The 17,056-nt window shown below is 35.9% G+C and overlaps 1 pseudogene; it reads right to left on the bottom strand.

The window, feature by feature from the left end:
- Positions 1–1,289: 1,289 nt before the first annotated feature.
- Positions 1,290–2,517, bottom strand: LOC103589363 (annotated as a pseudogene).
- Between the last annotated feature and the right edge of the window lie 14,539 nt (positions 2,518–17,056).

Genomic DNA, 17,056 nt, shown 5'->3' with positions numbered 1-17,056 from the left:
GGGAAAACAAGTATAACCAGTCATCTTTGAAAAGTGCTTTCCCCACCTTTTCTTAATATAGAAAGACTAAAACTACATATGGCTTATGTAAGAAAGTAATCTAAGTGATTCATTTTCAGAAATGACTTATCTGAGTGTGTTTTAACTGATTCAGGCCTAGCCTGAAAGTTGTCTGACTGGTCCAGCCCATTCCCGAAGGGTCACTAAACAGATAGAGCTCTCCTTGAGATGGTAATTAGTTACTAACCCCCATTGTTTTCTTCATTCCCTTTCTCCTTTCACAGGGCTTTAGCAAGCCTTTTTTGCAGGCTTGTGTTGAGCTCTCAGACAAAGAAATTTCTAACAAGGGGGTAATAAGCAGTGGTGATAAATCTTAGGTGTCATCCAGGAAGACTGTGTATCCCATAGTACTCTCAGCCAATGAGGAACTGGGGGGGGAGGGACTTGTGTACTAGCGAATAAATTGCTTGCTACAGCTCTGTTTTGTGTGTCTGCCCTTCAGACACTCGAAACTTGAAAGGCCATAATTAAAGTCTCACTTCACTGTACCTCATGTCTCTGTGTCCATCATTTGGTATTAGATGTGTGAGTGCTTTCTCACAGATAGGATACAATGAATCCTATCTCTGACCCCTGAAATTCCCTTAACTTCATTCATTAGAAGGGGATTTAAGAGACTTAGCACTTTACAACAACATTCATCTTTACTATCAAATATTCATTATCTTAAATATTACATAAACTTTTTCTCTTTTAGTAAGCTAGACTCTGGCTTCACAGTTTGAAGAAGTAGAAGGGGGAAAAGACTCAATTCAAAACCATTCTAGAAATTGTCTTTGGCAGAATAGCAAGTATCCAAGTAAAAAGCAGGAAAGCATTATTATGGGCTGAATTGTATCCCCCGCACTCCCAATTCATATGTTGAAGTCCTAATCCCTAGAAATTTAAAAATGTAACTAAATTAAAATGAAGTCAATTAGAGTGGGTCTTAATTCAATATGACTGATGTCATTATTAGAAGAGGAAATTTGGACCCAGAGGCATACAAACAGAAGACAATGTGAAGAAACAGGGAGAAGACAGGCATCTAAAAGCCAGGAAAAGAAGTTGGGAACAGATCCTTATCTCATAGCTCTCACTTTGATCTCAGACTTCCAGCTTTCAGAACTGTGAAAAAATAAATTTCTGTTTTTTAAGTCACCCAATCTGTGGTACTCTTTTACAGCAGTCCTAGCAAACTAATACAGCCACTTTGTATTAAAAATTTAAATAGTTTCTTTGTTCCTCTTCTACATAACCTCAGTTACCACTCCTGAGTAGAGATGGGTAGAGACTCTAGCCCCTGATTTCTTATTGCTACACCGAAGCTTGAATAGATGTTTGCCAGGGAGAATGTCCCAAAAACTTTCTTTAGAGATAAACCCACAACACGTTTTCTGTCTTTTCCAAAATGTGAAATTAAAAAGGAAAAGATAGGTGTTTTGTTAGAACCAGAAGCCATTTCTATATCAAAGCCATCATCTGACTGGTAACTGCAACAAGAAGACTGGGCTAAAGAAGTACTTCAGGTAGTACTGTGAGCATCAGAATTGTGAGGCTGAAATTCGCCCTGCAGTTTACTGATCTGGTTACTCCTTTTTATCCTTTTTCCATATAGCATTTTCATTTTCATTTATTTAAATATAGGGTTTATACTGTGTCTTGTTCTTGCATCTTCCAGATTGTGATGGTTGATTTTATGTGTCAACTTGATTGGGTCACTGGATGCCCAGATAACTGGTTAAACATTATTTCATGGTGTGTCTGTGAGTGTTTTGGGAAGATATTAGCATATGAATTGGTAGAAGATGGCCCTCCCCAAGGGGGGTGGACATCACCCAATCTACTGAGGGCCTGAAGAAGGTTGCATGCACTTTCTGCCTGCCTACTTGAGCTGGGCAGTCAGGGCTCTGCCCTCTGCACTCCTGGTTCTCAGATCTTCAGACCCAGACTGGAATCTATACCATCAGCTCTCTGGCTCTCAGGCTTTCAAACTACAAAACTGGCTTTCCTGGGTCTCCAGCTTGCAGCCAGCAGATCATAGGACTTAGCCTCCATAATTGAGTCAGTCAATACGTTATTATCTCTCTCTGTATATGTATATGTGTGTGTGTGTGTATATATGCGTATGTGTATGTGTGTGTGTGCGCACACACACACGCACACACACAATGTTTCTCTGGAGCATCCTGACTAATACATGATTCCAATTTTTTTGTTTGTTTGTTTTCCTATCCTGCTGGCAGCTTTTTAAATCTTTTCACTAGTAGGACTCAGACATTGAAAATGTCTCCTGAAGGAGTCCCATGCAACTGCAAACATCTCTGGAAATCCTTTCATAGCATTTACTATCACTGAATTGAGAACAGAATAACCCAGCTCTATAAATACAGAGCAGCCACCTATACTTTAATACATCTTTGCCTTATAAAACCAAACATCTTTTCTTCTAGGAATTAGTCTTCTAGAAACAGCCATTCAACACTCAATAACATTCCTGAGGTGTGGAGTGCACACTAGGCCATCCCCTGCCCCTCATCCTGTTCCTGCTTCCTCAACTGCCTTTTCTAGGAAGATTTTCTCCTGAAGCTCTCCAAAAGATTTTTTTGTTTTTGTTTTTAACAAAGAAGTAGCACACAGCAAACCTTTAAAAGCCTAAGGAAAGGACAGTATCTACAGTTGTGAGTGAGGTAAATGGGCATTATGAGGTGCTAAGAAATGCTTAGTATCTAAATGCATTCTATACACTTGGAGTTGATATAGGATAGGGACATAAAGGTCAAAAATACAGTTTCCATCTTTCCCTCCCTCAGTACCCATTTCTAAGAAAAAAATTTTATTTGCTCTTAGGGACTTGGTTGGTTGATTGATAAAAATGCATACCTGGAGAGGCTGAAAAAGAATACTCTTTATAGAAGAAAGAAAATTAAGATGTTGTAAGACTGGATTTGAGAGGGTTTAGGAGAAACGAGGGAATAAAGTAAGAAACTGATAGATTGTTTTATTTTTTTAATGAGTTTTAAGAAAAAGAGGCAAGCAATTCCTGCATAGTTTGGCACTTTGAGGAGGATAGATGAGTAAAGAAGTTTACTTTGTTTTAAATGAAGGACTTCATTCTTTGCAACCCTTTCAAGAGACTTCAGTAAAGACTTAAATTAATATTCAATGCTTTTAAAAATAGAATTTTAAAAAATGTGACACCAGGCAGAAACAGGTCTTAATAAGGAACACTGTCAGGGATGGGAAAAAAGACATTTGAATTATGGCTGACTTAAACCAAATGCTCCAACAGTGTCAGGCCTCAGAGGCTGAAAATGCTGGGATGAAGTGAGAATCTATAGAGCCTAGAATTTGTAATTCATTGTGAAATCAAAGCCACAAAGAACTACTTCTGTGGCAGTATTTCAGTCTGCCTTCCACCCTCAACTCTTGCCCCCACCCCAAAGAAGGAAAGAAATCATACACTGCAGGGCAGAGATTTTCTGGGATTCTTAGGTCAAGTTAATAACCACATAGTAAAGTAAAAGGAAAATAGTCTATCTACATATTCAGACTTTGGAGATTTTTAAAATCCTCCAGCAAGTTTTGCAGAAATAGAAATGAAAAATCAGAAATGACAATACCATGTTAGTGCAGGATATATTAATGTAGTCGAAATTACTAAACAAATTTATACACCACAAATAAGAAATAAGTCTTAAGAGGAGAAGGTAGTAAGGAGTGCCAGGAAGAACTTGGGGCACAAATATGATTCAGTCTCTTAAGTATGATCCTTAACTAGTCAAGTCATTGAGCTTGTACCAGGTCTTTCACTTACAATCAGTGGACTCTCAGAAGGAGTTCATAGCCCAAAGCATAAACTTTCAGCAGGATTAGCTTTCAATGTGGTGGGGTTGCACACAAATGGATTTGCTGTAACCATCCACATATATTTCTTCAGCAGCTCACACATCTCAATATTTGTGATATCTCAGATATAGTTTTAATCCTGACCCCAGGATTGGTCATGACCTTGTGACATGGATACTCACTTTTGTTTTGATTATAGAAAGTAGGGGCAACTATTTGAAACTCTCCCCAAAAAGGAATGGACTGCCGGACACTCTATTTTCTTTTGCTTATAGAAGAAATAGACTTTGGGGGTATGTGTGTAGGAAGGAGGCAGGGTATATAAATACCTATAAACACCTTACACTTCAAAATTTTTCTCCCTGGCATAGATATATGTTGATTGCAGACCCAGGTTTAGACAGAGATCTTGACTCTGACACTCTTCTGACTTTACCAAACACTATGATTAAACAAAGTGACTATATATACACAATGGAATATTACTCAGCTATAAAAACGAATGAAATACTGCCATTTGCAACAACATGGATGGACCCTGAGAGAATAATATTGAGTGAAACGAGTCAGGCAGAGAAAAAGAAATACCACATGTTCTCACTCATTGGTGGGAGCTAAAAAAATAAACAAATTAATTCACCCACATACACACAAAAAAAAAAACGGGGGGGGGAAGAAGATATAACAACTATACCTTTTTGAAGTTGTTACAACAAGCAAACGGAAAGGACATTCTTGGGGGGGAGGGGAGACAGGGAGGAGGGAGGGAGGTGTCGGTGATGGGCCATAATAATCATATGCACTGTATATTGACAAAATAAAAATTTAACGAAAAAAATAAATAAATAAACTAGAGGCTGGTAAACCACAAAAAAAAAGTGACTATAAATTACTAACCTGCATTTAATTTACATGAAATTACTCATATGATGGAAATGTAAACACCTTGTTCTCACCTAACACCCTTAGATAACACTTAGTTCTCTGAACTTCTGACTTTCAGCTCTCCTTTTCTATTTCTACTCACCTCACTTTAACAACTCTCTTCCACAGACATTTCTCCAAGTAATGTTATCATCCCACAATATTAATTGCAAGTTTCTCTAATCCTCTTGTTCCTCCAACAAGTCCAATGAAACTAATCATTTTTTCAAGTAATGTAGTCATACATTACTTCAATCCCATCTTCATTTTCATCTTTCTCCAGCTTTGATTCTATGGCTTATCATTAAAATTACTCCCATTAAAAAAAAACCCTCAGAAATCTCTCTGCTTTTGCCTTTATTTGGATAAACTCAATGATCTTTTCTTTTCCTGCTTTTACACCCATGCAACTAAATATTGTACAATTGGTTTGTTTTTAAAAAAATATATAACAGCTTTGTTGACATATAATTTGAATACCATACAATTATTTTTTGGCAGCTAGCCTGTACGGGGAATCTGAATCCTTGACCTGGGTGTTACAAAGCTGCTCTCGAATCAACTGAGCTAACCAGCTAGCCCAATACACTACACAATTAACTCATTTAAATGTAAAACTCAGGCTAACTAACTGGTTCACTTGGGAGAATGCAGTGCTGACAACACCAAAGTCGAGGGTTCGAATCCCCCTACTGGCCAGCTGCAAAACTAAAAAAAAAAAATTTTTTTTAATGTACTACTCAGTAGTTTTCAGTATATTCACAGAGTTGTGCAACAATTACACCATTCCATTTTAGAACATTTTCTTCATTTCAGAAAGAAACCCATTAGGAGTCACTCCCTACTTCCTCCCAAATCTACAGCCCTAGGCAAGCACTGTTCTATTTTCTCTATACATTTGCCTATTCTAAACATTTTATATAAATGGAATCATGCAATATGTAGTCTTTTGTAACTGGCTTCTTTCACCTAACATAGTGCTTTTGAGTTTCATCTATATTGTAGCATGTATCATACTTCTTTCCTTTTTATAGGTGAATAATATTCCTCTTGCATATGAGTATGTATCTCTCTTTACACACACGGTGGGGAATACACACTACCATTTGCTTATCCATTCATCAGTTGCTAGGCACTGGGTTGTTTCCAACTTTTGACTATTGTAAACTATTATGACTAAGAATATTTGTGTAAAAAGTTTTACAGGGACATACATTTTCATTTCTCTTGGATATATACCTAGGAATAAAATTGCTTAGTCATAGGGCAACTGGATATTTAATACTTTGAGGATCTCCAAACTATTTTCCAAAGTGGCTGCACCATTTCACATTCCAAACAGCAATTTATGAGGGTTCCAATTTCACATTCTCACCAACACTTATCTGTCTTTTTGATTATAGACATCTCAGCAGAGGTAAAGTTCTACTTCAATGTGGTTTTCACTTGAATTTCCCTGATGGCTAATTATGAGCATCTTTACATGTGCTTTTTAGCTATTGGGATATCTTTGGAGAAATGTCTATTTAAGTCCTTTACCCATTTTAAAAACTGCGTTATCTGTCTTTTTATTATTGGGTTGCAAGAGTTCTTCATATACTATAGATACAAGTCCTTTATCATATATAAGTATGAAACATTTTCTCCCATTGTGTGGGTTGTCTTTCCATGTTCTCTATGGTGCCCTTTGTAAATTTTGAGGAAGTCAATTTATCAATTTTATTCTTTTGTCACTTGTGATTTTGATGTCATATCTAAAAAGGCTTTTGCCTAACCCAAGTTCATAAAGATCTACTCCAATTTATTCTTCTAAGAGTTTTATAGATTTAGCTCTTACATTTAGCCATATAATCTATTTTTGAATTAATCTTTCTAAATAGTGTGAGGGAGGCATTCACCTTGTTTCTTTCACATGTGGATATTCAGCTGTCCAAGAACCATTTGTTGAAAATACTATTCTTTGCCCCATTGAATGGTCTTGGCACCCTTGTTAAAAATTAATTGCCTGTAAATGTGAGGGTTTATTTCTGGATACCCAATTCTATTCAATTGGCACATTCTTCTGTTCTTATGCCAGTACCACACTGCCTTGATTAATGTATCCTTGTAGTAAATTTTGAAATTGGGAAGTGTAATTCCTCCAGTTCAAGATTGTTTTGGCTATTTTGGATCTCCCTTAAATTTCCACATAAAATTTCACGTCAACTTACCAATTTCTGCCAAGAAGACCGCTGGAGGTTTGATAGGAATTGCACTTCATTTATAGATGGGAATAATATCATCTTACAGGGAACAATGCCATCTTAATAACAGTAATTATTCCAATCTCCATAAACTTGAGATATCTTTCCATTAATTTTTGTCTTAATTTCTTTCAACTCAACAGTGTTTTATAAGTATTGCACTTTTTAAAGTAAATTTTCTCCTAAGTATTTTATTCTTTTTGATGCTATTGTAAATGGAATTTTCTTAACTTCATCAGGACTAAATGATTTTATAAGGATTTGGTTTCTCTTAGTTTCTCTATTCTGCCTCCTTCTCCACTGAGTTCAGTCTTGGTTCTATGTGAAAGATGGTGGCAATAAGTTCAAGTCCAGTATAAAAGAGCAAGTGTCTCTTCACTAGTTGTCCATCAAAAATCTCATAGTAACATACTGGCTTTAAGTATGCATATGGCAACCTACTGTCAGTGATTGTAGCCAGTGAATATCATGTGCTAATGTTTAGGCACAGGTCACATACCCATCCCTGGAGCACAGGGTACACACAGCTCCCCCCAAATAAATAGATGAAGAAGGAGGGTTTTCCAGAGGTAAATTAGAGTCAAAGACCAAAAAAAGTAGATGTCCGTGCAATATTTGAAAATGTATTTGAAAAGGGAAAAATTAGGGCCTATTTGAAGGCTAAAAATGAGGCCACAGTGACAGGTAATAAGTACTTGTAAAGGGAGAATTTCCTACCTTATCGAGTTTCTACTTATAGATAGTAGGATATCCTACCTAGTATCAATTAGGAAAAAAATCAGAAAACTCAACTAAAAGAACAAAAACCAAGAGACTTGAACAGTTACTTCATAAAAGAGGAGATTCAAATGACCAATAAATATGAAAAGGTCCTCAAACTGTAGTTTCCATATAGCTGAACATGTGAGGGTCCTGGAGGAAGGGGTGCTTGGGGAGGGCATGGGAACTCTGTGTCCCTTCCCACAGATCTCACCCTATGTATCTCTTCATCTGGCTATATCTTTGTATCCTTTAAAATATCCTTTCCAATAAACTGGTAAATATAAAACAAATAAACAACAAAAGAAAAGGTCCTCAAACTTAAGAGTTGTAAGTCAAATGCAAATTAAAGCTACAATGAGATACCACTATATACTCACCAGCAAAACTAATGCTAAAAAGACAATGCCAAGTGTTAGCAAGGATATATCCACACTGAACTCTCAAACATGGTGTATTAGTCAGTTTTCTGTTGCTGATATCAGAATACATGAAACTGGGTAATTTATAAAGAAAAGATGTTTATTTCTTACAGTTTTGGAGGCTGGGAAGTCCAAGGTCCAGGTAGCACATCTAGTAAGGGCCATATTCTTGGTGGGAATTCTCTACAGAGTCCTGTGGTGATCACATGACAACCATTGTATAAGCACTTTCATATGCTCTCTTTACATAAAGCCAGCAGTCTACACCTATGATAACCCATTAAACCATTAACTCATTACTCGATGAATGGATTAATCCATTCACAAATACATAGTCCTCATGATCTAATCACTTCTTAAAGGTCCCACCTTTCAAGTAGCATAATCGGATTTTTCACCCTCTTACCATTGTTACAATGGGAATCAAGTTTCCAACACATGAACTTTTGGGGGACACATTCAACCCACAGCATTCTGCTCCTTGCCCCCAACATTCATGTCCTTCTCATATATAAATACATTCATTCTACCCCTATAGCTCCAACATCTTAACTCACCCCAGCACCAACTCAAAAGTCCAAAGTCTCATCCGTGAAACTGTAACAAGTTATCTACTTCCGAGATACAATAGTGGAACAGGTACAAGATAAGTACTCCCCTTGTAAAAGGGAGAAATGTGCTAAAAGGAAGGGGTAACAGGTCCTAGGCATATCTGAAACCAGCAGGGCAGGCATTAAATCTTAAGACTGGATAATAATCTCCCTTGACTTCATGTCCAGCATCCTCTGCACACTGGTGCTGGAGCTGGGCCTCCAAGTCCTTGGGCAGCCTTGCTCCTATGGCTTTGAGCTCAGCCCATGCTTCAGCTCTCCCAGGCTGGAATTCCATGGTGATAGATCTACAATTCTTAGGTCTCAGTGACAGTCCCATTCCCACAACTCCACCAGGCATGGCACTGGTCAGGGTTCTTTGCTGTAACTCTGACCCCATATTTCCACTTAGCATTGCTCTAGTGAAGGCTCTCTTCAGTGACTTCGCCCCTGTGACAAATCTCTTCCTGAGCACCTAGGATTTTCCATAAAGTTTGAAATCTGGGTGGAGGTTTCCATGCCTACACAGCTCTTGCTTTCTGCAAGCCTGCAGACTTACCACCACATGAATGGTGCCAAGACTTCTGGCTTGTATCTTCTGAAGCTGTGGGTCCAGTCATAAATGGGGCCAATTTAGCTACAGCTGGGGAAGCTGAGGAGCACTATGCTGGAATGTAGGATGCAGCTTGCCAAGTTGGTCCTGGACAATGAGCCGAAGCCTGTTCCCTGACACTATTCTGTCTTCCTAAGCCTGTTGGTCTGTGATAGGAGGGGCAGCCTCAAAGATCTCTGAAATGACTTTAAGGTCTCTCTTCCATTCTCTTGATGATCTCTTCCTTCTGTACTGATCTCCTTAGCAGATGGTTGCTGGGCTACACCTTTGGTTCCTCTCCTGAACACACTTTTTCACTTTTTACATGGCCAGGCTGAGAGTTTTCTATTTTTTTACCTTATGCTTCTCTTTTAATTATAAATTCCACTTTATGTCATTCCTTTGCTGCTGTAATTCAGCATAGGCTGAATTCTGCTGCCTGAATGGCTTTGCTGCTTAGAAATTTCTTCCACCGAATATCCTGGTTCACTCACTCTTAAGGTCCACATTACATAAAGCCCTTGGGCATGAATTCAATCCAGCCGAGGTATTTGCCAATTCATAACAAATGCCACCTTTGCTCCAGTTTCCAATAAACTCCTCATTTTAATTTGAGACCTCCTTAGAGTGGCCTGTCCATATTTCTATCAATATTCTGGTTACCATCACTTAAACAAATCTCTAAGAAGTTCCAAACTTTTTCTAGTCTTCTTGCCTTCTTCTGATCTCTCACCAGAATCACTCTTACTACTCCATTTACAGCAACCTCTGTTTTTTTTCTAGGCTGCTCCTCCAAATTTCTCCAGCCTCTGCTTATTACCCAGTTCCAAAGCTGTTTCCACATTTTCAGGTATTTATTATTAGCAAAAACGCCACTCCGGGCCAGTTTTCTGTATTTGTTTTCTGTCGCTGATAATAGAATACCTAATACTGAGTAATTTATAAAGAAAAGAGATTTATCTCTTACAAATTCGAAGGCTGGGAAGTCTAAGGTCTAGGGAACACATCTGATGAGGGCCTTATTCTTGGTGAGAACGCTCTATGGGATCCCATGGTGATGCAGGCAATCACATGGAGTACTTGCATGTGTTCTCTTTATAAAGCCGCCAGTCCACACCTATGATTAACACATTAAACCATTAATCCTTTAATCCATGAATGGGCTTAATCCATTCACGATGCCATAGTCCTCACGATCCAATCATCTCTTAAAGGTCCGAACTTTCAAATACCATAATTAGACTTCTCATCCCCTTTAACATTGTTACAATAGGGATCAAATTTCCAACACATAAGCTTTTGGCGGACATATTCAACCCATAACACACGGTATGTTGGGTTGTCAATTAGTATAACAATCTGTCAAAAATGCTTTTCATTATCTACTAAATTTGAACATACTCACTTCTAGGTATACACCTGACAAATATCTACATCTAATATCTATATCTACCTATCTCAAGAGAGATGTACAAAAATATCCATATTCAAAACCTGTAAACAACTCAAACATCTATAAACTGTAGTACAGAAAAGTGAAATGTGGTTTATGCACATATTGGGGTACTTCATAGCAATAAAAATGAACATACTACTGCTACACACAACTTGGATAAATCTCATAATACTGAGTGAAAGAAGCCATATATATAAGAATACATACTAAATGAGTGATATAAAGCTTTATATAAATTTTATACACATAAATTTTTCTGCTTATATAAAGTTTTAAAATAGGTGAAACTAACTTGTGGTATCAAAAGTGAATACAGTAGTTAGCTTTGGGTAATAGTGATTGAGAGAAAGCATTAGGTAGCTTCTGTGGGGATGATAATGTTCTTTTAGGGCCCTGGAAACTGTGACAGGTGAGGAGAAGAGATTCACTTTTGTCCTGAATGGTGGTTATACAAGTGTATTTACTTTGGGATAATTTGTGAGGTGTAATATCTAAATTTTTGCACTTTTCTGTATAAATGGTGGTGGTCATCAAAGCATATATTTTAAAAATATAGCATACTACTGTGTAGAGAATAAATTAGAGGAAAGATAATGTTTTGGCCTTGGGTGGAAATAGGAGTCTGAGAAAAAAGTGAACTAACTCTATATATTTTAGAAGTAAAATAGGCAGGACTTGCTGACGTATTACATGAAGGGAATAAGAGAAAGAAAGAAATCATGTTTGTCTACTAAATTTTCATTCTAAATAATCAGATCAAAGTTAGTGACATTTATATTTCCAGAAAGAAGAAGTGGTAGATTGTGTTGGATGTTGCTTAGAATTTCAGTAATAAGGACAGAGAAGTGGCCATTGGATTTCAACACGGAAGTCACTGATGACCTGATAAGAACAATGTCAGTTTTGTGGTAGGGATGAAATTCTGATTGGAATATGCTGAAGAATAATTATAAAGTAAGGAAATGGAGAAAACAATTTCTGTGAATAGAGAAAATGCAAAGAAAAAAGCAATCTGTAAAAAGTTGTAGGGTCAGAGCAAGCTATGACATGTACTTACAAGGCTGATGGAGGAGAAAGAGCCTGGTATAAAAAAAATAAAGTTGACTTACATAATAATTTTGGCCCAAGATTAGGCCTTGTACTACAATTCACCTCCCCTCTATCCCCAAAACTGAAATCTACCTTCTAAGAAACTTCTCAATATATTACTAGAGCTAAAAATGGTCAAATTTTTCTATTCTTTAAATTTTGCTACAGGAAAAAGTTCTCATCTTTCTCTTTTATTTCTTTTTCTTTAACAGTTTTATTGAGCTGTAATTCACATATCACAAAATTCACTCATTTACACTGTACAATCATTTCTTTTTATGTCCTAGATTCTTTAATGACGTTCAAGTGTTATCTGTTGTTAATGACATTCAATGTAAAAAAAAATGTTTTGGAAATAGAAAAGAAAGATATTTTCCTTTTAAACTTTTGTTCCAATGACTCATTTTAATGTAAAAAGTATTTGTTGCACAAAAGATTTTGGAAAAACACACAGATACACTATTTCCAATTGTTGATATTCAGAGAAGCCATTGCAGTAATGTTCTGAGGGCTGTATCTTTTCTTTTTGTTTTGCTTTTGACTTCAGTAATCTTACCTTCAATAGCACTTGTTTAAGACTATCACTTTAATGTATTCTTTGTCTCTCATACCCACAGTGATTATTCTAGATCTGTATAACTCTCAGACTATCTTCCTCAATCTCAAAAGATAAACCTTCCTTCTACTTTACAAGGAAACTACATCACTTTTCATCCCAATACCTGAAAGCTTATCTAAAGCTGCTCTCTTACGTTTTTGCTACAGCCTCAGACATTTAGTCTATTTTCTTTGTTCTAAAATATTTCTTAAGAGTTTTCTATGAGCAAGGCAAAGACAATTACCTTTACACAAGTAATAAGTAGTACTATGGGCCAAATACAGAATGCTAGGGAAGCACACGGGGCACACCCTAGACTTTCAGGTAGGAGAGGTCAAGCTATTTGAGGAAAGTGATGTCTAAGCCAACCTGAATAATGACAAGTAGGAATCAGTGTTCCTTATATGTGTCCTTAGCAGTCTCCACTTCCTCTGCATACCACTTAACACATTATATTAGATATTTAATGAAGTCCTCTAAAAGACAAGAAAAATCCACTTAGAACAAGGTTCATATCTGCCTTGTTAACCATTGTAACCCTAGTATGTAAAAGAGTACTTGCCAAAGGGAAGCACTGAATGAATATAAGGCATGAAACAATGGAAAAAATATGAACTTCAGAGTTAGACCGGCCTATGTAGTGATGATTTTCAAAATATCTGACAACCAGCATGGCTGTGTGTATCACTGAATATCATTCCTACGTCTGGGTCTAAATTCTTATTTCATTTTCTATGAGGTTTTTATTTTTATTTATTTATTTATTTTTTAAAAGATGACCGGTAAGGGGATCTTAACCCTTGACTTGGTGTTGTCAGCACCACGCTCAGCCAGTGAGCGAACCGGCCATCCCTATATGGGATCCGAACCCGGAGCCTTGGTGTTATCAGCACCGCACTCTCCCGAGTGAGCCACGGGCTGGCCCTCTATGAGGTTTTTAAATTAAGACAAGTCAGCTAAATGATCTGAACATGATTTTATTATCTATACATGTTGACAGTAATTATACTTATTTCATAGGATGGCTTTAATGATGAAATAAAACAGTATATGAAAAAACCCATTTCAGTTCCTGGCATACTGAAGAAATAATAAATGTTTTTTTTTTTTTTTTTTTTTTTACTTTTTATACTGCTTTTAAATGAATTATATTTGTTAGCTAAGAAAATTAAAATATGCAAAAACCAATGCAGAATGAGAGCACTCTAATTATTTTGTCTTTTATGACTTTTCTCAAGTGCTCAACTTAATAATTATTTATGTTGCTTTTAATCTTTAAAATGCATTAATCCTTAAATCTTCCCTATGATATAAATTTAACATTCACTTTTCATTCATTTACCTATTTAACAAATTTGTGCCTGTATGTCAACCTTAGATTATACTTACTGATTCAAGAGAACTTTGTTGAGAGCCTATCATCTGTATAAAACTGTAATTTATCTTTATCATTCAGGTACTAGTTTACGCAGATACTGCTGGATAGCTTCTAGTATAGCTCTATGATGCTTAATACATATTTTCTTTCTGTTGTTGTTGTTTAATAATGAAGATAGCTGATGGATTTCATCCAAAATCAGAAATCAAACTAGACTGGGAAGAAACAGCTTATTGGCGCATTTAAAGCTGGTATTTTTTAGAACAACTATATTCTGCTGTTTAAAAAATATTCAAGGAAAAAGTAAATAAATTAGAAATTCGATAAAATGTGGTAAACACCAATTTCAAATCTTAAAAGTCAATCTATATGTATTAGATCTATAATGAATGACTGTCAATATCCCAGTTTATTCAGTATATTAAGACTTGTAAGACTATAACAGATTCAGTAACAATAATTAAGTTATTCAGACAGCATATCAAATACAATAGTGTTATGAATGGAAAAGAATTATATCCATGGATTGAACAACGGGAGTACAAATTTCAGACCACTTAGTTATTTTATACCCTACATGTGTCCTGTAGTGGATTGAATTATGTTCCCCCCAAATTAAGTGAAACTTGAATTGTGTCCCCCAAGTTTTATGTATCAGATACTTGGCCTTCACTGTGACTGTTAAGAGGGTGGGAAACCCTATTATGGTAATTAAAAAGTGGAGCCTTGAAGAGGTGATTATATTGTAGGACCATGCTGTAGGGAATGGATTAATAACAGTGGTCAGGGGCATGGTTCTGGGGCTTTAAAAGGAGAGCAAATGAAGAGGTTTGTCTCTCTGCTGTCTCTGTTCCACCATTTTTGCAATGTGGTGCTCTGCTGTCATTGTTACTACCACCAAGGTCTTCACGAGCTGTGTTCCCTAGACTTTGGACTTCCTAGCCTCCCAAACTGTAAGCAATAAATTTCCTTTTCTTTATAAAACACCCAGTTCTGTGTATCTAAGCAGAATACTTACCTCTGCAAGAAATAATATATGGATGATGAATAAATTGTTTTTTAAAAATGGTTGCTTCTGAGGCCTAAACTGTGCCATAGGGTAAAGAATTGTTTACTTTTCATTAGAAGCTGTTTTTTAAAAAAAGTATCTGAGTTGTATCATGTGCATATTGAGTATTACAGTCAAAAGAAAATCCAGTATTTAAAATACAATTTAAAAAAATAAGTTAGGAAAAAGATTGTAAAGAACTCACAGAAAGAGATTAGAAGAATGTTATTTCAAAATGTAATAGCAATGGATAAACTGTGGTTTTATTTTGTTCTTTCAATAGATATATATATTTTTTACCTTCATAGTTAAAGAAAAAAGTAGTTACTTTTAAAAAGGACATTCATCATTCCCTGATGGAATAATATCCTATCTTGAAATATTTGGGCTGTGAAAATTTCATTTGCTTATTTTCCTTTTCTAACAAAATTTGACATTTTTCTTAAAATTTCTAAAAACTCTTATGCCTTTATATAGAAATTGTTTTAATCCTGTGTACAACAAGAATTTACTATAGACTACAATTATTGAATATTATGGCTCAGTGAACATTTTACCTAAATAATCTCTGTCTCCAACAATCTTCATAATCATTATCTTTTATCAATACAAGTCTTTTAATGACTGTACATTAATTGAATATAGATTAATGTAGTATGGATTTTAGGAAGGAATTACTCAAAGTGTAGAACCAATCTACCAAGGACAAGATTAAGCCCAGTATTATTACAAAAAAGAAGAAATGAAGAAACTGACAAAGACTCTCCCTTTGACCAAACTTTGGGCAGGCTCCTCTGAGCCCTCTTTGTGACTAAGCCTGGAGCTTGAACTCCCTCCATTCCCCCTATCAACACTGTCCTGTCTTTGACCTGCCCAACCCAATCTTACAAAAGAATCCTGCTAAATCATTTAGTGAAAATCCTTTCACCTTCAATATCTGATCACTCTTGATATTTGATTAAGTTCCTTATCCTCCATCTTTGATGTCCTTGATCTGCCCTTGGCAAGAATCTTGCTAGATCAGTTTAGCAACAATCTCCCTGCCACTGATGTCTCCTCTTGGTAATTTTCTATCAGCTGAACCCTTCACTCTGCTCCTTGCCTATAAATTCCAACTTGTCCTTATTGTAGTCTGATCTCTCTCCCCTATTGAAATACTCCTATAGTAATAGTCTTGAATAAAGACTCCCTTACCATTTTTACCAGTGTCAGAATATTTTTTTTCTTTAACAGTAGAATGTTATAATAAAATCAGCAATAAGCACTGATACATAATTTAGGTAGAAAATTTTATATAGTTTAATCAAAATCGTACAAGGGTACTTCAAAAAGTTCATGGAAAGATTCATATTACTTTCAATTCTATTTTTCTTGGAAATTTTTGAAGTATCCTTGTATGTTTATCAACACTGTGATATTCAAAGTCTAATATCTCAAATCTAATAATATTTGATGTTTTAGGGAATTTATAACAAATTCTGTAACTAATTATAGTTTTTAAAAAACTTTTATTGAAATTAGCACACATAGAGAAAAGTTCATAAATTATAACTAAATAGATCAATGAATTATCACAAAGTGAACATATTCATGTAACCAACACCCAGTTTAAGGATTAGAACATCAGTAATCCCTTAGAAATCTTCTGTGTCCCTCTCCAATTACTACCTCCATCTCCTCCCCAAAAGTAACCCATTATCATGACTTCTAACAGTTTTTCTTTGCCTGCTTTGACCTTTACATAAATTAAATCATAAAGTATGTATTCTTTTGTGTCCATATGCAATTCATCCATGCTATTGCTTGTAGCTGTGGTTTATTCATTTTCATTCCTATAGAATATTCCATTATATAAATATACTACAATTTATTTATCTAATGTTGCTAGCTATTTAGATTTTCATTTTAGGGTTGTAATGCCACAATGAATACTTTTATACAAGTATTTGTCTATGTCTTTTGGTATGACGTGCACACGTTGCAGTTGGGTATATGTCTAGAAAAGGAGTTACTGGGTCATACATAGTAGACAATGTCAAATGACTCCAAAGTTTTAGGACCAACTTACA

This window comes from Galeopterus variegatus, unplaced genomic scaffold (assembly GCF_000696425.1).
Source record: "Galeopterus variegatus unplaced genomic scaffold, G_variegatus-3.0.2 Scaffold679, whole genome shotgun sequence".
NCBI classification, from domain to species: domain Eukaryota; kingdom Metazoa; phylum Chordata; class Mammalia; order Dermoptera; family Cynocephalidae; genus Galeopterus; species Galeopterus variegatus.
Note: the sequence above shows the minus strand (reverse complement) of the source record. Positions and strands in the feature narration are given on the sequence as shown.